Consider the following 26,122-nt stretch of genomic DNA (forward strand, 5'->3'; position numbering starts at 1 on the left):
TCATCTGAGATTTTTCCTGTTTCCTGAAATAGGCTTGTATCATTTAAACTTCCTTCTTAGAACTGCTTTTGCTGCCCTCCAAAGATTTTGGATTGTTGTGTTTTCATTTTCACTTGACTCTATGTATTTTTTTTCCCTTTTTGATTTCTTCATTGACCCATTTGTTGTTTGGTAGATGTTTAGCCTCCCATATTCGTGTTTTTTCCAGATTTTTTCCTTATAATTGATTTCTAGTTTCATGCCATTGTGGTTAGAAAAGATGCTTGATATGACCTCAGTCTTATTAAATTTATTGAGATTTGTTTTGTGGTCTAACATGTGATCTATCTTGGAGAATGTTACAGTGCACCTGAATGTGCACTAGAATGTTCTGTATACTTCTGTTAAGTCCATCTAATGTGTCACTCAAAGCTGTCATTTCTTTATTGAATAAACTGTTTGCTGATGATTATCCATTGGGGTGTTAAAATTCTCTACTATTATTATATTACTATCAATTTCTCCCTTTATGTTTGTTAATATTTGCTTTATGTATTTAGGTGCTCCTTTGTTGGGTGCATAGTTATCTACAATTGTTACATCATCTTGTTGGATGGATTCCTTTATCATTATGTAATGCCTTTCTTTGTCTTCTGCTACAGTTTTTGTTTTAAAGTCTGTTCAGTCTGTCCCGCTACCTTGGCTTTTTTTTTTTCTTCTATTTGCATGGAATATCTTTTTCAATCCCTTTACTTTCAGTTTGTCTTTAGGTCTGAAGTGAGTCTACTGTAGGTAGCATATAGCTCAGTCTTGTTTTCTTAATCCATCGTCATCCATTCTTCTGATTGGAGCACTTAGTCCATTTACATTTAAAGTCATTACTGATAGGTATGTACTTGACATTTTGTTCACTGTTTCAATAGTTCTTTTCTGTTTTTCTTTTGCTCTCTTCCCTTGTAGGAATATTATGCTTGGATTCCTTTCTCTTTACTTTTTCTATATCTATTATAGGTTTTTTTTTTTTAAAAGATTTTATTTATTTATTTGACAGAGAGAGGGAGAGAGAGCACAACCAGGAGGAAAGGCAGAGGGAGAGGGAGAAGCAGGCTCCTCACTAAGCAGGAAGTCTGATGAGGAATTTGATTCTAGAACTCTGGGATCATGACCAGAGCCAAAGGCAGACACTTAATCCACTGAGCCATCCAGCACCGTATTACAGGTTTTTTATTTGTAGTTACCATTTGAGTCACATATAACATCCTATGTGTAAAGCAGTCTATATTAAATTGATGATCATTTAAGTTCAAACACATTCTAAAATCACTAAATTTTTACTCCTCCACCATGTTTTATGTACATGTCATATTTTATATCTTTTTAATTTGCATATTCCCTAATTTTTGTAGAAATAATTCATTTTACTACTTTTATGTTTAATCTCCATACTGACTTTATAAGTAATTAATCTACCACTATTAATATATATTTCCTTTCACCTCTAAAATTCTTTCCTTTCATAATTTTATTTCTACTTATGGCCTTTTCTTTCCACTTAAAGAATTCCTTTTAACATATCTTGTCAGACTGGCTCAGTGGTGATGAACACTTTTGTTTGTATAGGAAACTAGTTATCTCTCCTTCAATTCTGAATGATAGCCTTCCCTGGTAGAGTATTCTTGATTGTAGGTTTTTTCCTTTCAGGACTTGAAATATATCATGCTACTCTCTTCCGGCCTCCAAAATTTCTGTTAAAAAATCAGCCAAGAGCACTAGAGGATTTCTCTTGTATGTAACTTTCCTTTTCTCCTGCTGCTTTTAAGATCCCCTTTTTATCATTACTTTTAGCCAGTGTAATTATTATGTGTCTTGGTGTGGACCTCTTTGAATTCATCTCGTTAGGGAATATCTTTGCTTCCTAGTGTCTGTTTCCTTCCCCAGATTAGGAAAATCTTCAGTTTTTATTACTTCAAATAAGTTTTCTGGTCTCCTGTCTATGTCTTCTCCATCTGAAATCCCTGTAATGTGAATGGTATTACACTTGATGATGTCACAGAGTTCTCTTAACCTTTTCTCATTTTTATTATTTCTATTTCTTTTTGCTGTTCAGCATGGTTGCTCTCCATAATCCTTGTTCCAGATTGCTGATCTGTTCTGCATCCTCTAATCTGTTGCTAATTCCCTCTAGAGTAATTTCTCATTTAAGTTCTGAATTCTTCAGCTCTGACTGGTTCTTTTTTTTTTTTTTTTTTTTTTGTATTTTCTATCTCTTTATTGAAGTTCTGAATTCACCCACTCTTTTCTCAATCCAGGGACTATCTCTATGACAGTAACTTTGAACTCCACCTCTGTTTCATTTAGCTCATATCCCGTGACTTTTTCTTGTTTTTAAATTTGAGACATATTCCTTTGTCTCATTTTGTCTAACTCTCTGCATTTGTTTCTATGTACTAAGTAGGTCAGCTACATCTCCTGGTCCTGGAAGTAGTGGCCTTGTCTAACAGAGGTCTTGTGATGCCCAGTAGTGCAATCCCCCCTGGTCCCCAGAACTAGGTATCTAAAAGTGGCCCCTGCGTGGACTGAATGTTCTCTCCTGTTAAGGCTGAGCTGCTTTTGGCCTAATTGGCTGCAATGATTTCCTATGTTCACTGTGGGTACACTGCACAGGGTTTTCTCCCTGACTGTTGAGAGGCTTGGCTATAGGCTCATTGGTGGACAGGGCTGGCACTCACCCTGTCTGCAGTTAGCTTCTCTACCCCAGCTGCAGGCACACTGAAGGTCAGGGCTTGCTCTCTGAGCAGCTAAGAGTCTGGCTGCAGGAACTATGGGCCTTTGGGTATGTGGGGGTTTCTCCCTCCTTCCTAAGGCAGCAGTCACTTTGAAAAAGCAAGAGTCCCAGCCAGGGCTGCCTATTAGGCATGATGAAGCAGTAGCCATTTTGGAGGGATCCCTGCTAAAGTAGATAGGCTGGGTGGGACAGGTCAGCAGGAGAATACCAGGGTGGGGCTCATGGTGCTAGCAAGGTAGAGGGATAGTGTCAGAACTGGTTGGCTCCTACAAGTGTCTGGTTATCTAGGCTGAAGAAGGCCTAGAAAAATGGTGCCTGCTAGCATTTTTGTTTACATAGAAATCCCCTGCAGATCCCCACTCCGCTGGCACACATCCTGAGATTAGTCAATAAACCTCCTTCAGGTATATCCCTGGCACTTTCAAACTGCCACTGCTGTGCTATGTCTCAGACTAAGTTATTTAATGTGCTGGCTCTTGAAAGGCAAGAACTCTGTTTCCTATCACCTTTTGGTTCTCCCAGAGTTAAGCCTCCTGATTTTTGAACCCAGATATTATGGGGATTTATCTGCCCAGTGTGGGTCCTCAGGGCCAGTGTGGAGTCTGAACCCCCTTGCTTATGTCATCCCTCCTGTTTGCAGTGAGTTGTGCCAAGGGTTTGGTTCCTAACCGCATTTCTACCCCTCCTACCCTTTTTGATGTGGCCTCCTCTCTACAGTTAGTTGTGGAATATATGTTCTGCCAATCTTCAAGTTGTTTTCAGAGTTAGCTGCATAATGTAGCTGTTGCTTCAATGTGTCTGCAGGACAAGGTAGGCTCGGGATTCTATTCTCACCTTTCCCAAAAGGTTTGTGTTCATGTTTTAGTGACAGAATTTCTATGCACATTTTTCTCAAACAATGAAAGGGAAGGACTCCTGATACATTTTAAACTTCTTGTACTATTATAGGAGAATTTTGCATGTTTGCACTTAGAATCCTTCATATCCCTCCACTCATTCCATTTTTTATTTTTATTTTTTTTCCATTTTTAAAAAAAGATTTATTGATCTATTTCAGAGAGAGAGCATGCATGTATGTGAGATGGGGAAGGACAGAGGGAGAGAATCTTCAAGCAGAGTCCCCACTGAGCTCAGAGCCTGACATAGGGCTTGATCTCACAACCCAAGTGACCATGACCTGAGGTGAAACCAAGACTCAGATGCTTAACTGACTGAGCCCCCCCCCCCCCAACCAGGCAACCCCATTCATTACATCCTAACAATGGTCAAGAAAGGAATATCGATATGGACAGTATGAACAATAAAGCTGACCTGGCATCTATAAAATTGTGGAGGTATCAAGTAGGGAATTAAAGACCACTTCAGTAAATCCCCAAATATTTTAAGGACATATACAGATCCAACTCCTCCTTTTTAAGTTTCCCCACCCTCCAATCCTTGCTGACTCTTTTCTCCCAACTCCTACCATATTTATCTCTATTACTCACTCTTGCCCTTCATCACATACTACCATGCACTGTACTCCAAATGCTTCATGTTTATATGTGTCATTTCCAAGATAAAACAATTTTCCTATAAACAGGGACCATACTTTATACTGATATTGTATCCCACATACCATATTCTGTGCCTAAGAGAGTTATCCACAAACAGTTAATTCTCATAAGTACTGATTTGTCTAAGAAGTAATTTTAGGATAAATTTTAAAAACTTGCATCAACATATGTGATTCATACATTAGGAAATTGTACAAAATAAAAACATGAATTGGTTCAAGAAGCATTTAACTGAAGTCAAAATGAAGTTAACACTGGTAAAAAAAATAATAATAATAATAAAAATTAAAAAGACATCTGAAATGGGAGGGTGGGAATAGGTTATGAGAAGTTCCAAATATTCTGTCATGGAGTTCAGACCTCTGTGGGCAGCAAGAAGTCGTAGGTGATTTTTAAAGAGGGAAAGTCAGTGAATTCATTCATTCATTCATTCAATAAATACATATTCACTGAGCATCCCGAGTGCCAGACACTTTCCCAGGTACTGGCAGTACCTCAGCGACCAGAGGAAACACTAACTCCTGAGCTTATGTCACAAGGAAGACAATAAACAAGCAAGCAACACATATAGGATGTCAGGTGATAAAATCTTTGGAGAAAAAGAAGGAAAGGAAAGGAGTGGGACACCTGAGAAGGAAGGCGGTCCCTGCACTTCATGGGGTGTCAGGGAAGGTCTCCCTTAAGGCGTGGGAGAGAGCCTGAGGCTAATGTGATAGAGCTACTCCTTACTATGTGTCCTATGGATTTTCCTGCCTGTTCCCACAGAGCAGGCAGGCTGTACAAGCATATTGACAGCCAGAACGCCATTCAAAGATTCCAGTTCTCTTTCACACTCTGGATTCTGGGCTTCTTCCTCCCCCTATTTCTCTCAGCTACCCCACCCCATCTAGATGCATTTCTGACACCATGGGGATTCTCAAACTTAAGGCTGGGTGACAGAACCATCTCAACCTCTCATCTTCCTTTGCCCACTTCCCTGAGCCTGGCATCTGCAGCCTGGCTTCTTTTTTTTAAGATTTTATTTATTTATTCATGAGAGACACACGGAGAGAGGCAGAGACATAGGCAGAGGGAGAAGCAGACTCTCTGTGGGGAGCCCAATGTGGGACTCGATCCCAGGACCCCAGGATCATGACCTGAGCCAAAGGCAGACGCTCTGGCTTCTGAAGCTGGGGCCTCCTTTGGGCCTTTTCCTGGTTTCTCAAAATGTGGCCTCCTTCCCAGGATGCATTCTCAGTAGCAGGTAGGAAGTCAGTTCCGACTCTCCTGATTTCCTTCCCACCTGAATAACCTCTTCCAGAAACAGGCTGCTGGCAAGGATGGCAACAGTAGCAGCAGCTGAGGCCACTGTGGGGGTCTCCACGAGCAAGAGACCAGGGTCAGAGAGGAGCATCGTGTAGGTGCATGTATGCACACATGGGTGTACATGGAAATAGGTAATTAGGCATGCATGTGTATGTACGTGCCCAGGTGTGAAAAAGGGGTGTGAGCAAGCAAGCAGGAGAAGAATCTCAGAGAACAAGCAAAAAGAAGGGAGTGCTCACAGAAAGAAATGCAGATATGTGCCAAAAGAGGGAAAGTAAAAGGGGCCCAAAAGGAAACTACATAGAGTATCAAGACACAAGGATAAAAGCATGTAACACTAGTGTACTAGTGTTAAAATCCCAAAATATTTGTAAATATTGGAGGTACTAGTGTTAAAATCCCAAAATATTGGTAAAATGGCGGGAGACCAGAAAAAAAAAATCTGTCTACAACGTAATATGAAAAAGGCAAGATTGACACAAAATTTGAACTAATAAAATTCTAATTTTGTGCTTCCTCTAAGCGTTTATTTCCCGCAACAAAGCTAACATGGCAAAAATCACTAGGAAACAAACGACAGAACCTTTCTAAAGATGAGGTTTGGGAAGAAAAAAAAAACTAGAAATTCTACAAATTCAGTTGCTTGTCTTACAACAGGCAAAAAGGAAAGGCTCTTCTTGGGTAAGACCGCTGTGGTACACAGCTAAGATAACGATCCTGGATGGTCTGGCCAAACTACAGGCAAAACAAACCAAAACTAAACAGGAAAACAAGAATGCTCAGATGGACAGACGCAAGTAAATAGGCGGCACTGTGTAAACACGCCCTGGCCCTCCCCATGATGTTCAGGGTCTTCCGGGCAGCCCCTTGACCAGGGAAGGGAGGCAAGGCCCTTCCTCCTGTGATAAGTGCCCCTACTGCACTCTGCTCTTTCCTCTGACTCGCATTTTCTGTTAACCTTCCTCTTGGAATCCTTTGACGATGACTCACGCAGCAACAGGGCTAGTCAGCAATACCACAGCCCTCCATAGTAGACGCTGTGTAGGAGGCAAGCAGCTCCGTGGAGTGTAGTGGGTACCAGTTTTTTCCTTTCTCTGTTCAGGGAGGATTTGCTTTTCAGCCACATTTCCCTCAAAACACAGCCCTGACAGGAGATGCTTACTACACAGATTTCTAAACGATGAAATGATCTGACTTTGGCTATGTGGTCATAATGAAACTAAAAACACTAAGATGAAAAAACAAGAGTGTGATCATCACACCTACAAAAAACAACTTTATACTTGGGTGAAATCATGAGATCAGAAAAAAAAATGCTCAAACTAATATTTTCCAACCTTTCACTAACAGCTAGGCTAAAACCACATGTTGTGAAGGTCTTGCACTGTGTTATTATTAGAAGTCACAATTCTATTGATACTGATGAGTCATTTGTATCGGCGGAAACCAAGAACTTCCATCAACATCATGTTACACACAGTCACTGTGGCTTGGTTTTTTCTTTATTACTGGTCAAAGCTGCTTCACAATGCTTACTGAAGCTAAAAAAAAAAAAGAAAAAAGAAAAAAAAGGAGAACTCCTCAAGGATGTGCAAAGCTTTCCTTCCCCACCTGATCTCAAGTTATTCACCCTTCTCAAGATGGTTTAGGTTGATCTGATCAACTTGTATCTGCAAAAGGAAGTTTATTTAGAAACCTCAAAAAAGTAACATTTCACACTTTCTGATGAAAATAAGCAGAACTGAACTCCAAAAACAAACAGTGAAACCATCTTTGAAAATATATGCCAGATTTAAAATGACCTTAGGTCAGGTTGTTGTGTATGTGTGTGTGTGTATATATATGTATATATATATATATATATAACGTTAATAACATGCAACAGATATAAACAAACTCTGTCATCACTTGAGGGGTTGAACCACACAAAACCGTGTCAGGCCAGCCACTGAGCACCCACTCTCTTACCTTCCCCCTGAAGGCACAACAACACTCCTCACGGTGGGAGAAGTAGGTCAGGTTTCATTTACACTAAGTAAACCTATGTTAAAGGTTTATGAAAGTTCTTTCTAGCGCAAGGGAAAAAAAATAATAGCATCTATCTTTTCCCTTAATATCATCCCCTTACCCTTCTTCCCTTAAAGAATCCCAGAAAACTAAAATGAAGGGGAAAAAAGCCATTCTCCTGAGGGACTCCCAGAAATGCCGTGATTCTTAGGCAGCCTCTACAAAGGTAGGAATATGCCCAACAGCCTACCCTACAATGCAAAGGATATGATTGGCTGTTGGAAGAAGGGAACCCAGCTCAGCAATGACTACAGATCTGAAAATAGCCTGCCAGCCGCTCAACAGCCCGGGTGCTCTCCAAGGACAGCACTGGTACTGTGGGCAGTTTACAGTGTGGCCAGCTGAGTGCCGCAACAGCTGCATGAGTCAGCAAGCGCTTCTGGTAGGAAACTGCTGACATGCTAAATTACTCTTGCATACATAAGGTGCACACACCTACCCAGCAAAAATCAAAACAAGGTACATGCAAATTAGCAAACAGGAACCTCTCTACCCTTGCAGTTCTATTTTCCAAGGTTACACCAAAAATATAAATAATCTATATGCCACTGCTCAAAAAAGTAGCAACGACTAGTAATAATTAATAGTGGTAATAAACAAACAACTCACTGTCAGTGTTGTGATGTGTGGAACAGCTGCATTCAAATCTCACAAGCCAGTTAATTTTAACTGGTTTTAATTTTAACTGGATTTAACTGCTTTTCCTCCCTTCTGAAAAATCAAAATAGTTGCCATATTGACCACAAAAAAACTGGTAACAGACAAGCACAGTTCCTGTTTTTCAGAGGGGACTTACTTTCAAACCCACAATATCAAGATGCTTAACATAAGTGGAAATTTAAAATCTACTGTTTGATGTGGGAGACTTAAACCTGTACACTAATTCAGATCCCACAAACGTTGTAGGGTAATTACATCTCAGGTTTGTCCTACACGTCTTTCATCTCTCTTCTCTCATTTAATACAAGACCCAAAAATCTACAGGAAACCTGGTGGTCTGGAACTTGGAACACATTTTTCCATAGAGACAATGTCATGCATGCCAGTGAGATAGTGTTCCAGAATAGTCCACGGAACTGTCTTGAATGTAAAATACGGGTGAGAGGTTAAATTTGCAATTTAGAAAGAGAAAGTAATACTATAACAATAGTTCCAAAACCAATTAAAAACAAACAAACCACCTTCTTGACTGACTACTTTTGAGGAGGCATCTAATAAGAGGAAGATAAGGGGATAGTCTTTCTAAATAAGATTTTTGGACTTTGTCTTTCGTTTCACTTTGGTTCTTTTAACATGGTTTAAAGGATTAATTTCACTTTAAAATGCAAGGCATTCTCTTACTTTGGCATAACGTATCTTTAGAAAAATCTTTATCAGTTGTGAGCACCGATTTTTTTTTTCTTCAAAAAAGAATGAACAAGAGTTGGAAGAGAAAATGGAAGAAAGGCTACAAAAAGCGGATACTAGTGAATGAGGAAGAGAAGGAAATGGAGTTATGGAGAAAAGAAGGCATTAGGGTATAACTAAACTCTGAAGACAGAGGAAAGGTAGGAATTAGAGAAAGGGCCCCACAGTGCAGTGTACTCCCAGAGAGGGGTACTCTCCGCCCAGCAAAGGAAGAACAAGTCCAGCAGGACAGTTCCATAGATTGGCACTAGATGGCGCCATCAACTCAACATAGCATGGTTGCTGGAGGAGGTTACCTTGGGGGAGGGGTACCAGGCAAGGCAGTGCAACTCCATGACTGAGTATTTAGCAAGCAACATGTCTACCTAAAATAAGCATGGTTTCATTAGTCAATCAACTTCTCCAAACATCCATTACCCTGCTAGTAGCATAGGACAGTTTTTAAATGTATCAACTCAATTCTCAGTAATAAAGTAGGGTCGGGAGGCAGCTGAGTGGGGTCCATTGCTTTTTTTGCCTCCTAAAATGCAACATTTAGGGATAACAGAGTATTTTGGGTTAACTGCTACTGAATGACAAACATTCCTAATTATAAACCATGTGGCTTTCCCCTGAAGCTCTGTTTAAATGTCAAATAACATACCATCTTGTTACACAGGTTATGTAATCGGATCTAGTATTTGGCAGGAGGAAGGTGATGTTCACTGACAAATGTACTTATTTATTTATTCATTCATTCATTCATTCATTCGAGACACAAAGAGAGAGGGGCAGAGACACAGAGGTAGAAGCAGGTTCCTCGCAGGGAGTCTGATGTGGGACTTGATCCTGGATCCTGGGATCACACTCAACCACTGAGCCAGCAACCCAGGTGTCCCTGACAAATGTATTATAACATTAAAAATCATTGGTCCTTTATAGTTTTAATATTACAGTGGTTTTTATCCTCTAATGTGCTTATCTATATTCTCTATCGAGGGTTGACTTATAAACAGCCCTCTCTCCACTCAGAGATGTCCTCCCATAACCAGCTTACAAGCATGTGAAATCTTAACCATTTCCATCTACAGAATTTCACTTCTTTGGCTTTGTCTCCTATTAATATGCTGATGCTTCAGAAAGAAGTAATGGTACCAGGTATGCTATTATTTATACCATAGTAAAACTAGTTTCATAAAATCCCTTTCTTAGGTTGGTTCTGAAAGGGAACAAGAAGACTAGTTAAGGGTACTGGTGGCTGCAAAGCAGCATAGGATGGAGTCAGAAGGTTGGAAAGAGGACTGTGGAAGAACTGACAGCAAACCTTGCCTGGCTTTACAACTGCAGAAAGGATCATCATCCCTGACACTGATCTTCCCAAGGAGATATATGAAAAGTAAGGGTTAACTCTAAGTATGTCTGCATTTTCCACTTGCTGAATGGGTAATAATATCTTTATAGTTAATTTCATTTTTTTCACAGTTTGACTCTTCAGGGCTCATTCATTTGCATAATATGGAATCTTGAACCCATATAGATATTCTACAAATCAATGCAAGTAATTCTCACACGAAATCAGCAGCTTTAATTTAAGCTCATCATTGTTTGCATAGAAATCTTTATGCACTCATCTGCTTGATTTTTTTAATCACTTAAAACCTCCAACAGTGACACACTAAGCATCTCCTCACTTAGCCATCTCCAAAATTTGAACTAAATACTGAAAAATAAGCACAATACATTCATACGCTAGATCATTTTCCAAATTGAGCTTCAAATGTATGCTTGATGTTCCAGCGGCTCCCAAGAATGATGCCTCTTGACTAAGGAAGACAAGTTGGATGACCATCCCAGGGCAGAGCTGAGTCAGCATTCTCAACAATGACCCTGCTAACCGGGGTGATCAGGTCACTGCCAAACCAACTGCCTAGCTGAGTCCTTTAAAACCATTCAAATCCCCAGTTGAGAGTTGCAACATGCTAATCTGGCAAGATAATCTCTTCCTGAAATTGACTAGAATGAGAGCAAAGGTTACCTGCTTTTATCTGCTACTAGTAGCTAATATTTCTAATTAGGAGCTCTAACGGATTTGGTTCTAGATGAAATTCTTCCACCTGGGTAGAAAGAAACCTATTATAGAAATGGTTTCTTTCACCTTTCCTATATCAAGAAAGAAAGAAAAGAAAGAAAAGAAAGAAAAGAAAAGAAAAGAAAAGAAAAGAAAAGAAAAGAAAAGAAAAGAAAAGAAAGAAAGAAAGAAAAGAAAAGAAAAGAAAAGAAAAGAAAAGAAAAGAAAAGAAAGAAAGAAAGAAAGAAAGAAAGAAAGAAAGAAAAGAAAAGATAAAAACAAAGTCATCACTTAACAAAAGGCAGAAGCTTGAACTGTAAGAAAATCCTGGGGACAGAGCCATGGGATTCATGTTCTTTGTCTAGTTCTTCCCTTGTCTTTAGATCACCACTTGTGCTCTCTGATCCCCAAATGGACCAGAGGAATGAAATTCTATTTCATTAGACCTGAGGAATGAAATTATTAGAAAGTGAATCATATGAAACACAAAACTAACATTCACTGAAGTTCCCTGACACATTATTTTTCTATTTTATCTTTCAAATAGGCATCAACAAAATAATCCAATATTTCAGAGTGAGTTGGCCTATACTTCCACTTCTGAGAACTTTTGCTAGAGAGCAAAAAAGAAAAGTAGGGGAGAGGGGGAGGGGGGCAAAATAGCATAGGTGGTTAAGAGAACAGGCTCTAGCCTCAGACACCTAGTTTCCAATACCAGCTCTACCTCTCATTAGCTGGGTGACATCTGTACCTCAGCTTCTAATGATCACACCTAGCTCTGGATTGTTAAAAGGATTTAATGAGTTAATATGAGTAACACAAATAGGAAGCTCCCAACATAGGTTAGCTATCATCAAAGAAAAAGAATTTTAGCAGATAGTACGGTAATATGTTTTAAAAAGATACTGTTGGGGCACCTGCGTGGCTCAGTCAGTCTATGGAGGCACCAATTCTTGGTTTTGGCTCAGGTCATGATCTCAAGAGATCTCAGATCAAGACCCAAGTGGGGCTTTGCGCTCAGCAGGGAGTTTGCTTATGTATTCTCTCTCTCCCTCTGCCTCTGCCTCTCCCCCCACTTGTACACTCTTTCTCTAAAACAAATATTTTTAAAAATGCTTTAAATTAAAATAAATATAGATACTGTCAAAACTTCTAAATTGTGCTAAGAATAGTCTAAATAATCCTTCTTCGTCTACAGAGGCTGGAAACTTGCTCTGAGCTAATAAGCAGGGGTTTCACACAGAAGCTGGCCTCACATTTTCACTAAAGACCCCTGCCTAGGTGTCACACACATACCAGCCAACTGAGAGGGATGTCTGAGTAACTTCTAATCATTTTAATGTCAGAATGACCCAAAGTGACACCTGGGTGGCTCACCAGTTGAGTGTCTGCCTTTGGCTCAGGGTGTGATCCTGGGGTCCCAGGATCCAGTCCCCTAAATTGGGTTCCCCGCATCATGGAGCCTGCTTCTCCCTCTGCCTGTGTATCTGCCTCTCTCTCTCTGTCTCTCATGAATAAATAAATAAAATCTTAAAAAAAAAAAAAAAGAATGACTCAAAGTATGTTCAAAATAAAAATGCCACCTTGAATTTTTTTCCAAGTATGAAAACAAACCACATTTTTGGCAATTAACAATTCTGTTTTTATCAGGTTCTAAAGACACAAGTAAATAAATCAATTCTGGACTCTGTATACAGGAACCATTATTTGCCAAAATGGCCCCAAGGGTTATATCATGGTTTATGCAATACTCCAAAGGGCCAAAGATAGTAGTGAATTAATAGGATTAGGAGGCTATGAGGAAACAGCAAGCCAGAAATTTCAGCTTGGCCCTGATGGCATTTCACTCCATAATTCCTCAGGGAGGGCTACCCCAACTTCCTAATCTGGTGAAATCCCCCAATTACACCCTCTGCTGCATGGAATACCTTTCCTTCACAGAACATGTAGTGGGTGATCTGTCACTACCTAATTAATGTCATCTCTCCTACTTTTTTAAGATTTATTTATTTTAGAAAGAGAGAAAGCATGTGCATGTGAATGTGCGCGCACATACACACACACACACACACACACACACACAGGGAAGGGGCAGAAGGAGAGGGAATGAATCTCAAACTGGCTCCCCGCTGAGCAAGGAGCCTGATGCTGGCTGACCTCACCACCTTGAGATCATGACCTGAAGGAAATCAAGAGTTGGATGCTTAACCTACTGAGCCACCCAGGTGCCCTGTCATCTCCCCTATTTGATGCCATTCTTCACTAGAACAGGGAACCAGGAGTGCATTTGCTCCCCTTAAGCACTCTGATCACCTAACACTATGAACTCTTGGCCTGTTTAGTTGCATCCAAGTGGTTTTGTTGATCAAGAAAATACAGAATGGGAAGAAAATAAAAACTGCCAATCATGTGTGACTCCCGGGATACCAAGGAGACTTGCTAAGTACCCACCTTCACCTTGCTTTCCTACTTATAGAATGGGGATAACCACTCCGGGCTCTCCCAACTTTAAACTCCAAAGTCACAATCTAATAAGCCTTCTGAGTGACACTCATGCAGAGTCCTGAGGGAACTCCTGAAGCATCTGTGGAAAATGACAGGAGAGAAAGAAGAGAAGGGTAAGTGCAAGACTAGAATTGACGGAGGACCTGGACACTCAAAAAGATTTCTTCTGAAACGAACCTGGAGTTTGTCATACGCTAGCTGTAGACTCGGGGACAAAGGAAAACAATTATGAGAAGAATGGGAGTGCTGGACAGTGGATATTTAAATGCTTGGGAAGAGGAAGACAAAACTGACACAAAGATAGGAGGGAGCTAGCAACCAAGCGCCAGCTCTTAGGGATATCAGCAGTGCGTCCTACAGCCTTTGGGAGATGAACAAAAAGGTCAGGGAGGGGAAATGACATATCTCAGAACCAAAGGACAATGGACTATCAGGCTAAGAACAAAAGAGAAGTTAACCAGGGGAATATGCTGAAGAAATGATGATTATGAAGTCACTGGGGGAAGACTGATAGACATTTTGGCTGTAATTCCAATGACTAGAATGAACGAGTACGTGAAATGCTTTCAGATTGGGGAGATTTATTATTTTGGAAAAAAAATAGCTCAAGGAAAAACAAAGGCAAAATTCCTGCCTCCTGTGAAGTAGTGCCACTAGGAGGACAAGGTTCAATTTCCATATTCTTTAAAAAAGAAATGGTCCTTGAAAAGGACAGAGTAGTGATTTCTGAGGATACTTCCAGCTTTAGGGAAGCTGAGCAGCATGCTGATGGTAAGATTAGGTTTCAGTTTTAGGTAGACATTTGAAATTAGCAAGAAACAAACAAACAAACAAAAAGACAAAAAAGTAAAAGGAAAAACACTGAATTGGCAAGAAAACTACTTTTCTATGAAATGTATTAGACCAAAAGAAAAAAATGTTGTGGGCAATCTCTCTGAATTTACAAAATGTTTAGTTCACAGCAGGTTTCAGTTTGGACTTGAACGATTTGTAAATATTTACATAAAATTTAAAGATGGGCCAGAACTAGGTCACTGCCACTGACAAAACAAGAGCAATTTTTTGTCATTCCCAAGGACTTAGTGCTGCTTTGCCCAATGGGGCTCCAGCTAAGCCAGAAGTTTATCTTCTTTTCCCCTCAAATGCAAATTTTTACAACCAGCCTTGGCTTCTGATCTTTTAGTGCCTCTGGTAGGGTCCTATGTCACTGGAGCTTCTTTAACATTCAGTTAGGAAAAGCAGAGGAGGGACATCTGGGTGGCTCAGCGGTTGAGCATCTGCCTTCAGCTCAGGGTGTGATCCCACGGTCCCAGGATCGAGTCCCACATCGGGCTTCTTGCATGGAGCCTGCTTCTCCCTCTGCCTATGTCTCTTCCTGCCTCTCTCTCTCTCTGTCTCTCATGAATAAACAAATAAAATCTTAAAAAAAAAAAAAAAAGGAAAAGCAGAGGAACAGGGAGGCAAATGCAGTGCTTGTTGTATACACACAGATTTTGACAAAGACGTTACATCCAGAATTGTTCTCTGTTCCTTGTATGTGAGAGCAGGAACCATGTCCTCTGTTTACTATGGTCCCCACCTCACACCTGGTCATTGACTCATGGCTGGACTGTGTAAGATAGGATGGGGAATAACCTTCAGATAGTCAAGAAAACACACAATGCATCCAGATGAAATTCTTTGCAACATAAAATGAGAAAATTCCTCCTCTGTAGAGTGGGCACAATGCCTATTTCACAGGGCTGCTTTGAGGAGTCAGTGAGATATAAGGGGTAAAGGAGGTAATTCTGTTCCTGGCATATAATGAGAGTTCAATAAATCACAGCTATTATTTTAGTGGGTGTTCTCCAATGTCAAATTCTCATGTAGGTCCTCAGGCATTAAACAACCAAGTTACCCGGTCTGGTCAATAACAACTAAATAGAGCACAGGTTATTCAAAAGCAATGGGTTATTTACCTGCGGAGGACTACATGGTGCCCATGGCATTAAGCATTTGGCCTTTCATGTCGCATTCTCTATCAAAAAGAAAGTTATCAATTCCTGAGCGGGACTCAGTGTTGATTTCAAATTCTGTTTTTCTTGCATCTTTCAACTTTTTGGAAAGCTATAACCATTTACTTGGTGGAGACTCATAAATCATCTATTATGTGCCAGGCCTTTAGAAAATAGCCAGATACAGAAATATTTTCTTAAAAGATTTTATTTATTTATTCATGAGAGACAAGAGAGAAAGAGAGAGAGAGAGGCAGAGACATAGGTGGAGGGAGAAGCAGGCTCCTTGCAAGGAGCCCGATGCGGAACCCGATCCGGGATCCTGGGATCAGGACCTGAGCCAAAGGCAGACGCTCAACCTCTGAGCCATCCAGGCGTCCCCAGATACAGAAATATTAAACAACACGATGTTTTAGCCAGTTCAGTGGTAGAAGACAGGCTGCCTGCAGGTCAGCTCTAGCTACTGTGCACATTCTTATTCAACATTCAAAAAAATGTTAAGCTAATATTTAAAATGAGAGATTCTACAGAAGAGTCCAGATACCCAGCTTCTCGTGGATAAATCCGACGACATGGTAACACAAAGCCAGCATTCCCTCCCATTCCTACCTGGCTTCAGGGGACAACAAGAAGCTGAGACAAAGTAGCGGCTGCCTGCCCCTCTATGCTATGCCCTCTTCCTCACCAGGAGAGTGAAAAATGAAAATGAAGGGCTCTGACTTCAAGAATTATTCAGGATTTCAAGATGATTAACAACAGAAGATTCAACCAAGTGTGAGATCCTTCTGAGCAGGGGAGGAGGGTGCAACAGAGCAAGCACATGCCCACAAAGCTAGTCCCACATCACACTCCCTCAGCAAAACAGGAAGGGTATTTATTTCTCTAAGTATTCCGTCATTCATTCAGCAATGAAGCCTGCATTTACAACAAGCCAGATAGCATACCCCCTGAAATCTGAGGTACAAAAGGTAGGGGAGTGAAAGCCCCACACAGCTGAGCTAGAGAGCCTCTAGGATCTCTCTCCTCCCTTGTTAAGGCTGGATCCAAACCAGAGACACTAAGCGTGAGTTAATCCAAGTAAAATTAAACTGCTCCCAACAATATAGATTGGCCTGAGCCCTTTTGTTGGCATCACAGGAGCCCCGATCATACATTCTGAGGAACAGCTCACAAGCACTAATGAATAAGTCCCGACGGCTGTGCAGACAGCGGGCCCAGAAGTGAAGGGCTGGCCTAGGAGAGATTTGAACATGAACCTGACCATCTGGCTCTCTGCGACTCACTTTGATCACAAAATGAATTGCAACAAATTGAAGAGCACATGGCTAGAGTTAATTGTCTCATCTGTAATCTGAACCCACTTTTAAGCAGTTATTATTACCCTCTATCAGGTGGAAACGTTTCCTACCATCACTGCAAAGTGCATTTCCTGATGAACTGTAATGGATCATTAAATTCCATATCTGAATAACAATACTTTGCACTTATGCAGTGCCTTTCATCCAGGGATTTCAAGGCAGTTTGCAAATAATTAAGCCCCTCACACAGCAGCCAGAGGTGAGCGACTGTGAGGGACTTGCCTGAAGACACTGAGTCAAAGGCATGATTCAACAGAAAGAGAATAAATGGTTTCCTCCCAGGCATTAGTGATACTGAAAAGTGAATTGGGGTGGGGGGAGGAGGGGGGGTGTTGTTCGGATTCCCTCCCTCCCGGTCTGCCTTTGCCCTTCTTTTCTATGGCAGACCCTGCCATGCAACCTACAAAGAGCAGAAAAGTAACAAACAAGGGTATTTATGATTTAGCTAGGAGTTCAGAAACACACGTATGAGGGGAATGCTCTTGCCTCTAATCCTGGCATATACAGAACGAACTGACATTTCAATCCACCTGCAGAATCGACAGATACCAGAGGAATTAACACACTTAAGATTACCAAATGTCAAGCCTAAACCCTTCCAAAATCCAAAAATGAAAATACTGCTCTGCATAAATAAAGTGTGTTCTAACAAAAGTACTTTATTCCATGGTGGCATATTCCATTTGGGGGGACCCCCCCCCCCTACACACACACACACACACACACAGACACACACACACACTTCCGAATGGCATTCCAAGTTTCGGGAACAGCAAATAGGACAGAATTGGGCAATCGATGTATTTTCTGAACCAGAACCCTGGAAGGGAAAAACCTCTCAGCCACCACAAGTTTTGCGGTGAAATTATAAACTCCTGAAAAAACGGAATCTATAATGGAAACGCTGACAGACCTTTCACTGGAGCAGTTTGAGCGCAACACTGTAATTTAGCAATCTCTCTTACAGACTAAAGACTAATTCTAACAAGATGTCATTTTGACTCACGTTTATTGCTACCTGCAAGAATGAAAAATGCCATTTACTCGGGAGCTGCCAGGGAACCAGGGTGGGGCAAACCTCACATCTGAAGCAAGACGCCCGCTGCCTCACCAAAATAGCCCTCTCCCCCCCAAAAAGAGTGGCAGCCTTTCACGCTCAGCTCCCTTCATGTCAGCCAGGGCTTCGCAGCCCGACAAGCCTTTCCTACAAGCTGCATTTTAATGATCTGAGCAAACCGTTATCAGGGTGAACATCTCTGATTTTACTCTTAAACAGACAAAAGCAAAAATATCTCATTAGGCATCATCTCCGCCAAGGTTCCCACTAGGCAGAAAAGGATTTTTATTCCAGAGTAATTGCCCTTTTGGAGTGAAAGCGGCTCAACAGATGAAATGTGCACACCGGGCGCCTCTGCAGCACCAGACGGTGGAGGGGAAGCGCGAGGACCGCGCGTCTCGCCCCCCGCGGGCCCGCGGGGCGTCTGCGGCTCGGCACGGGGCGGGGGTGGGGGTGGGGCGGGGTGGGGGTGGGGGTGGGGCGCCCTCGTCCCTCCCCTTTCTCGGGGCCACGGCTCGCAGCGACCGCGGGGACCCGGCGCAAGAGCGTGCGAGGCGCGCCTTCTCCGGCCACAGGCAAAACCATCCGGGCAGCGTCTACACCGGAACTTCCCCCCAAGTTGTCAAACTCGCCTACACGCCAGAGGGTGCTGGGGATACCCCGCGCGTCCCCAACCCCCGAGCCCAGGGGGCGCGGCCCTTTCGCGGGCAGACGCTCCGCCCGCCTCCTCCCGGGCTCGAGGTCCCGCAAACCCTCCGCCGGCCCGCGGTGGACCAGATGCTCCCTCGAGTCCCCTCTCGCGGGCGGCCGGGGCAGCCCGTGAGCGCCGCCCGCCGCCCTCTCCCGCCGCACCGGGCGGCCGAGCCCCCAGCCGAGGGCCGAGGACTGCGGGGCCATCACCGGGAGCCCCGGCGTGGGGAGGCGGGGGGGCGTCTCGGGGTCAACTCCTGCTCTAGGTGGAGCTTGCAGGCTGCGGTGTGCGGACGGAGGAGAGGGTGTGCGCGCTGCACTCCGATTTCATGCACGCTCGGGGGGGTGCAGGGGTGCAGGGGTGCAGGGGTGCAGGGGTGCGGGGGGCCCGGCCCGACGGGCGAGCCCCCAGGCTGCAGCCGGCGGGGCGCAGTCCCAGAACGCGGCCGCCGGCCGGCGGGGGTCCCACCCAGCGCCCCGCGCGGTCCTTGCCTCTCCCCGGGACCCTGAACTTGGGCTTGGACGCCGCGCCAGTCGCGGAGGTCCCGGCGCCCCACGGCGGCGCCTGACAGCTGGGCGCGGAGGCGCGGCGGCCGAGTCCCCGCGGAGCAGCCCCGGGCGCGGGCGCGGACGCCGACGCCGCGGGCAGGGAGGAGGCCGCCGGGCTCCGGGCTCCGGGCTCCGGGCTCCGGGCTCGGGGGCCGGGGCCGGGGCCGGGGGCCAGGCCGCGGGTCTGACAGCTGCTCCGGCTCGCGCGCCCGCCCAGCCCGCCCAGCCCGCCCTCCCCGCGCCTGACTCCTCGCCCTCCGCTCCTCCTCCCCCTGCGGCTCCCCAACACCCGTCGGCGCGAGCAAAATACAAAGCCGCCGCGCCCGCCCGCCGCAAACAGCCTGGCGCGAGAGCGCACGTTCGGCGCGGCGCGGCGCGGCTCCCACCCCCTTCCCGTTCCTAGAAAATGCCCCAAAAACGGGCCGGGCGCGCTCGGCGGGCGGCCGCGACTCCCCTCCCGCGCGCTTTCCCCGCCGGCTCCGCGCCCCCGCGCCCCCCGCAAACTTGCCCCCGCCGCCCCGCCCCGCCCCGCCCCGCGCCGCCCCGCGCCGCGCCGGGGCCCGGGACCCGGGGCCGGGGACTCACCTCGCCCGAGAACTTCGCGTCCTTTTCCGCCTCCTCTTCCCAGCGTCTTCCCAGCCTGCGGCCGCCCCCCCGCCCCGAGGGAGCCGGCGCGGTGGGCGGTTCGGGGGTCACCGAGAGCTCACCCGGAGGACGCGCATCACATGGCAGCTGGGTCCCAGCCCCCCGAGTGCGCCGGGGAGGGGGAGGGGAGGGGGGGGCAGGGTCGAGGGGAGGCCGGGCGGCCGCGGGAGTGGGCAGGCGGGGTGGCGAGGGCGGCGGCGGGCGCTCACGTTGGCGCTGCTGCGGCCGCAGCCCGGGCGTGCACGGTCGCTGCTGCTGCTGCTGCTGCTGCTGCTGCTCGGGCGGCGGCGGCGGCGGCGGCGGCGGCGGCTCGGCGCTGTTTGCTCCGCGCCGCGCGGCTCGCGCTCTCCCCGGAACGCCCACACTCTCAATCGCTACATTGTTGACATTCGGCGCTGACGTCACCCGCTCCCCATTCACAATAACTTTACGGGAGCCGGGCAGCGCACCTCCCCGGCCGCTGGGGCGCCGTACGCCCGGCGACTAGCGTAAGCGGCTCCGCGAATGGCGCTCCGGGGGCCGGGGCGGGGGCGGGGGCGGGGGCGGCGCGCGCTCGGCCGGCTCGCGGGAGGGGGCGCGCCTCGGCCGCCGCTGCGCTCCCCGCTTTGTGCAGCCGCGCGCCGCGGGCGACCCCCGGCTCCCGGCCGGGCTCGGGACTCGCCTGGGCCCCCCGAAAGGCGAGGGTGGGGGGCGCTGCCGGCGGCAGGGGTGGCAGTGGAGAGGGCTGGTGCGGCACGTGGGGAGGGCTGCAGAGCCCAGGGCCCCAGCGCGGGCAGAGGAACCGAGACCCGGGGGTCCTGGGTCGTCCGGCCTTTCCCGGGAGGGGCGGGAAAAGATGCTCCGCGGGCCCCCACCGAGCCGACTGGGCCCCCTCGGGAGCGGGGGCGGGGCAAGGAAGAGCAGCTTCCGACCCACCCGCGGCGCTGACGCTTGAATGCTTCACCCCCGGGGCCTCCCTAGCGAGCCTGTAGGCCCCCACGACTTGTTCGAGAAGGGGCGAGAGCAATTGCGAAGTGTAAAGGAAGAGCCTGGCCCTGGGCCCCAGCCCCAACCCCTACTGTGCTCCAGCCTCTCCCCTGCCTCTGACCCTGGAGGCTGCCTGGGTGTTGCTGCTCCGGGCCGTCGATGGTGTGGCTGCCCGGTCAGAAGAAAGCTTGGTGGTGGCGAGGATTTTACAGAAAGTAATTAGGACTTAGCCTGAACGAACATTTGCAATAAAAGAAGGTTGTGTTAGTGCAGTGCTGGTGCCTGCAACTCTACCCCTGCCAAGGCCAAGAAATTCTGCTGCGTTTCCCTGAACACCTATAACTTGGCCCCCTTGTGTACCGGCAGTATTCCATATTATTACATGTGGTGCTGATTTTTAATGAATATTATAAAACTTTGGCTCGCTCTACTGAGAGGAGGATCATAAATCCCCCCTGTAAAATGGGCACTGGCATATGCTGAGGAAGCAGTGAAGCATTGCCCTGGGAGTCTTGTGATACCAGCCAAAGTGTTATGCCCTGAGCCACCTTCTTTGGAGGGCAGAGTTTTAAAAGGCCCCATTTTGACCGTCTTGGTGGAAAGCTAAGAGATGGACCAAAGGAAGCTGAAAGGGGCCAAGCTAATTTTTCTAACCCTATTGTAACAGGGCCTGTCCGTGTGGTCTAGAACCACACGGAGAATTTTTCTCTGCTAGCTTCTAAGGGTTTTCAGATGAAGAGAAGCCCCAGAGCTAGGAGGAAATCTCAGTCTCCTGACTTTGGGCTCTGGGGCCCCTTTGGACAAAACACCCTGCTTCTGAGGTTCCTGCGTGGCCCCCTGGCCAGGACTGAGAATACTGGTCTCTGGTCCGTTCTGGCAGGGCCAGTTCGTAGTCTTGTGGATGGTGATGTGTCTGCATTTTTCATCCCTGTAAGTAATCTGAGTGTCAGTGCGGTAACTTTGTGCATTTTAATAGCACCAGTCAGTGTTTTTCTAGAGCCAGGCTTGAGAAGAACCCTGTGAGGGTCATGCCAGTTCATTTCTTTTCAAGCAAGCCAGCTGTGAGGAATTGGGCACATTGGTGTGGGAGGTGGCGGTGGGGAGGGGAGGGCGCGGGAAGAGAGGGACACTAGTGGGAGCTGATCTTGCCACCTTGCTTCTGATCCCAGATGGATACAACAAAGGCTCTTAGGTCAGTTCAATTAGTCTACTTGCCAAAGACTCAGACTGGAGTTTGCTTCATTTGAAATTATCATGTGTGAGATGGGACAGCAGTCAGAGATGAAAAACCAAATGCAACTGTGATAGGTTGTATTACCTAGTCATTCAAGGTGGTTGGATTAGAACTAGTTGACCTCTAAAATTACATCCAGTACTGCAATCATGAGGCTCTGGGGCTATGAATAACACAAAACCATTGCCTTTGAGGAGCTTGAAGCCTAGTAAGGAGTTTGTTATTTCCTCTTCAATAGTTAGAAGTAGGTTACTTGAATTAAAGCCTATAAGATGTATTCAGCCTGGTGGCTCAGCGGTTTAGCGCTGCCTTCAGCCCAGGGCATGATCCTGGGGACCTGAGATCCAGTCCCACATGGGGCTCCCTGCATGGAGCCTGCTTCTCCCTCTGCCTGTGTCTTTTGTCTCTTTCTCTCTCTCTCTCTCTCTCTCTCTCTCATGAATAAATAAATAAAATCTTTAAGAAAAAGAGTGTCCAATACTAATTTCATATAATTTTTTAAAAGATTTTTTTATTTGCTAAACCGCTGAACCATCCGGGCTGCCCCAGTATTGGACAGTCTTAACAGTATTACCTCATGGATTAGGCTGTGGACAGCCTTAGTACCCTTTTTAGTGACTGTTTGCTGGCCGTTCTCTGGGTTTATGGTGCTGCTCTGGGCACTCGAGGCATTTACAATGTGAAACAGGTGCAGGTTCTTCCCTCTGTATATTCATGGCAGTACCTTAGGTAGAGGTCACTTTATTTCCCGTATCTGCAACATTCAGCCTTTCCTGATATATATATTTTTCTGTATAATTACATATGTGCACTGATCCAGAATATGGGTTCATCTGTGATGCATTTCTAAGCAGGATATGATTTCCAAGGATAATAAATTTGTACTATAACACTGAAGTCAGTAAACATTATTTCTATACATCTCCTTGATTTTTTAAAAATAAGTTAGGAAGAATTATTCGGGAAACAAAAAATGAGCAAAGGAAGAAGAAAGAAATGAACAGTTCACAAGTCCTTGATTTTCTTACTCTCCAGCACCCAATTAGAGGATCTGATGATGTTGAGAAGATATAATGGTTTCCCTTAGGCAGAACAGTAGGCAGAATTTTAAATGTGGTATCTTGAATAAGATATAGCAGGACGGGGCGCCTGAGTGGCTCAGTCTTTTAAGTGCCTGCCTTTGGCTCAGGTCATGATCTGGGGAGCTCTGGGATTGAGCCCCAAGTCACACTCCTTGCTCAGTGGGGAGCCTGATTCTCCCTCTCCTCCCCACTTGTGCTCTCTCTCAATATCTCTGGCTCTCTCTCTCTCTCTGAAATAAAAAAAATAAAATCTTAAAAAAAGGAAGATATAGCAGGACAAAGTTAATGTCCAATGAGAGAGAACAGAGTAAGATGTTTAGAGGGGGAGAAGGCCAAAGCCAAGAGAAACAAACGTATTGAAGGAACTTCTGTTAGGAAGAATCTGAGTTCTACTCATTGGTCAAATTCCTTCAGAATTATGAGTAAGGCTTATTATTTCAAAATCTGATGTTTCAAGGTGGATCTAAACCATTAAACTTCAACTCAGCACTGCACAGGTGACACTTGGGAGAACTGATGAAATTTGAATAGGTTTGGTAATTTGTTCAATAATTTTTGAGCCCCCTATTATGTGGCATGCACTATTTTACAAGCTGGAATGGTGAATTCTTATTCTAGTGATGAGATGGGGATGGGAGAGGGAGACAATGATCTTGTGTGTGTGTGCACGTGTGTGTAATATATGATATACAAATATAACTATAGACAATAGTATATACAGTTAATATTATATAACATCAGGTTGTATGTTATAATAATTGGAGGTGAAGAGTGTTGTAAAAACAAATAGAGTATGTAATAGGGAGCTCAGGAGTGATAGGGATGGATCCATTCTTAGATAGGGTGGTTGGGACAAGGGAGGTGTCCCTGATGAGAATATTTGAGCAGAGATACAAATAAAGTGAGGGGGCAAGTTCTGAAGCTGTCTTGAGGAAGAGCTTTTCAGATATGGAGAAGAGCAAGTACAAAGGCCCTAAGGTAGAGAGGACTTGGCATGCTCCAGGGCTAGCAAAGAGGCCACTATGCCTAATACAGAAGAATAGGAAGGGAAGTAGCAGGAGATGCTGCCAGAGGGATAGGCAGCAGGGTTATAATTTAGTGAAATGAGAAGATATTTTGGGGAGTTTCTGTGGAGAAAGGGCATGATTGGCCCCTACTCATAAAAAATCATTCTGTTTGTGAAGTGGAAGGGGAGGAAAAGTGTGGAAGTACAGACTATTAGGAGGCTATTGAGGCTATTGAGATAGGCTAAGAGACAGGTGATGGTAATTTGGACTACAGTGATGACTATAAATGGAATTGAGATATATGTTCAAAGTAAATCAGACAGGACTTACTGATGATTCATTTGTGGGATGTGAGAGACAGAGGAGTCAAAGGGAATTCTGAATTTGGGCGTGAGCAACTGGTTATTGGAGACTTCCCCTAACGGAGATAGGGAAGACTACAAGAAGAACAAGTATGGAGGGAAAGCTCAAGTTTTTTGGTTTGGATGTGGTAAAATTTAGATGCCTATCAGACATCGGATGTGGATGGAAAAGTTGAGTAGTCAATGAGATGTGAGAACCTAGCCTTCAGGAGAGAGGTCTGGACTAGAGATAGGAATCTGTGTGTCATCATCATAGAGAATCTGGGAACATGGGAAGAGAGAGAAGGGAAGGGAAGGGAAGGGAAGGGAAGGGAAGGGAAGGGAAGGGAAGGGAAGGGAAGAGAAGGGGTTTGAGGATTGAGACCCAACATTGAGTCCAACTTTTAGAGTTCAGTGGATGAAGAAGATGAAGATCTAGCCAAAGTGATTGAGAAACAGCAGCCAATGAGGGAAAGGAGAGAGAGACTTGGAGTCAAGTGAAAGAGAATGTTTTGAGAATCAGGGAGTAATCAGTTATGTCAATGCTGCTGACTTTTCAACTTGGTACCCTGGAGGGTATTGGTGCCTTTGATAGAGGAGAGCAGTGGGGATCACCCCTGGCTGGAGTGGATTGGAGGGTGAGTGGGAGGAGAGGAAGTAGAGGCAGTAGATGGGGACCACTCCCTTGCTGTGCTGGGAAAGTGAAGATGGAGAAACAGGCAGAGGGCAATGGGAGCAGTGAGAGCTCATTGGAGGGAACAATTCAGGCAAAAGGAGCAACTGTTGATGCAGAGAGAGAGGGGAAAACTTCTGGAGGGAAGTTCTTGAGTTGGGTGGGGCCCCTTGATCCCTATCTAGGGGATTGAAAGGTGCTCAGGTAGCGGGGTGTGGGGAGGCTGGACTGTGGTGGTGAGAAATGTGAGCTGTCCCTGTGTCAGTGATTCTGTCCTTGATTCTGAGTAGACTCCAAAGCCAGATGATCAACTGATGGTGGAGGGAAAAGTGTAGAAGGGGGAGGAAAGAGGAAAAGTCTGGTGCTAGTACAAAGTGGTGTAGCAGGACTGCTGGGCAGCACAGAGGAAATTTGAGGGTCACTACTACAGTCTTTATAAACATGCCATTGTCAAGAAGAGTTATTTCTCATTGTATAAAATCTCGCACAGGTTTTGAAAAATAATCCGTGTATTCCAAACTAGAGAGCAGTGTAATTTCCCAGAGTAACTGGGATCATGCAAAAATTTTACTCTGGCTATTGTCAAATTGGGCTTTCTTCTTTGTAACTACCCATTCCTCTTATTTGTCTCGTCTTTATCTCCCCCAAAGATCACCTCAGTTCTTTAGAAGGACTTCGGAAATGGTCCTTAAGAAGAAAGGATGTTCTTACATCACTAACTGTAGTAACTAGCCCAAGATCTGCTTCTACAATAAAGAATTGATGCCACTGTTATCTAAAAATATAAGTGAAAAAAATCATTATTTTTTGAAATATTTTATTTATCTATTCATGAGAGACACAGAGAGAGAGGCAGAGAGAGAAGCAGGCTCCCT

The 26,122-nt window shown here is 45.2% G+C and overlaps 1 protein-coding gene across 2 annotated transcripts in view; it reads right to left on the reverse strand.

Moving 5' to 3' along the window:
* BACH2 (BTB domain and CNC homolog 2) overlaps positions 1-20,429 on the reverse strand; it is a 348,520-nt gene extending 328,091 nt beyond the window's left edge. Inside the window, exon 1 of one of the 2 annotated variants that reach the window (XM_072737368.1) lies at positions 19,885-20,429. The gene's annotated coding sequence lies outside the window, so the exon portion shown is untranslated. The remainder of the gene's footprint in view (positions 1-19,884) is intronic. The other variant, XM_072737361.1, reaches the window with a different exon arrangement.
* Positions 20,430-26,122: the final 5,693 nt, after the last annotated feature.

The sequence above is a fragment of the Vulpes vulpes genome, chromosome 1, assembly GCF_048418805.1.
Source record: "Vulpes vulpes isolate BD-2025 chromosome 1, VulVul3, whole genome shotgun sequence".
Taxonomy (NCBI): Eukaryota; Metazoa; Chordata; class Mammalia; order Carnivora; family Canidae; genus Vulpes; species Vulpes vulpes.